Below are 561 nucleotides of genomic sequence, written 5' to 3' on the forward strand. Positions count from 1 at the left end.
ACGCAGACTCCACCACCCCACCACCCCAACCTCCACCCAAGCAGCCACCCACCCAGCCCATTCCAGCGACACTTTTGCAATGCACTCCCCCGTTGAAGTGTTCCACAACCCGCTCCCTCGCTGAACTTCATGCCCCTGCTGACCACGCCACCACCTAGCCAATAACCCATCCCTGCCACACTCCAAGAGCCGGCCCTGTCCCCAGCCGCACTGAGCATGCCGGCTGCACAAGGCCCCCACACGATGCGCCCCGGCCCCACCCCAACCCCACCCCCGAATACACTGAGCGACACCCTCAGACACGCCACTCACACAAACCTGATCCTGTCACACTCCATGCACAGGCCCTGCCCCCAGACACACTGAGAGCTCAGGTTCTGCATCCCCCCCCACACCACGGGACATTTCCTGAGGCACCAAGTGCACTGCCTCCACCCCGTCCCCACACCATGTGCCCTCGCCCCACCCCCCCCCACCACTCCCCCACCCCCACCCCAGACACACTGAGCAACACCATCCGACACTCTAAGCGCAGGCCCTGCCCCCCGACACACTGAGTGT

This window comes from Chrysochloris asiatica, unplaced genomic scaffold, assembly GCF_000296735.1.
Source record: "Chrysochloris asiatica unplaced genomic scaffold, ChrAsi1.0 scaffold00193, whole genome shotgun sequence".
NCBI lineage: Eukaryota > Metazoa > Chordata > Mammalia > Afrosoricida > Chrysochloridae > Chrysochloris > Chrysochloris asiatica.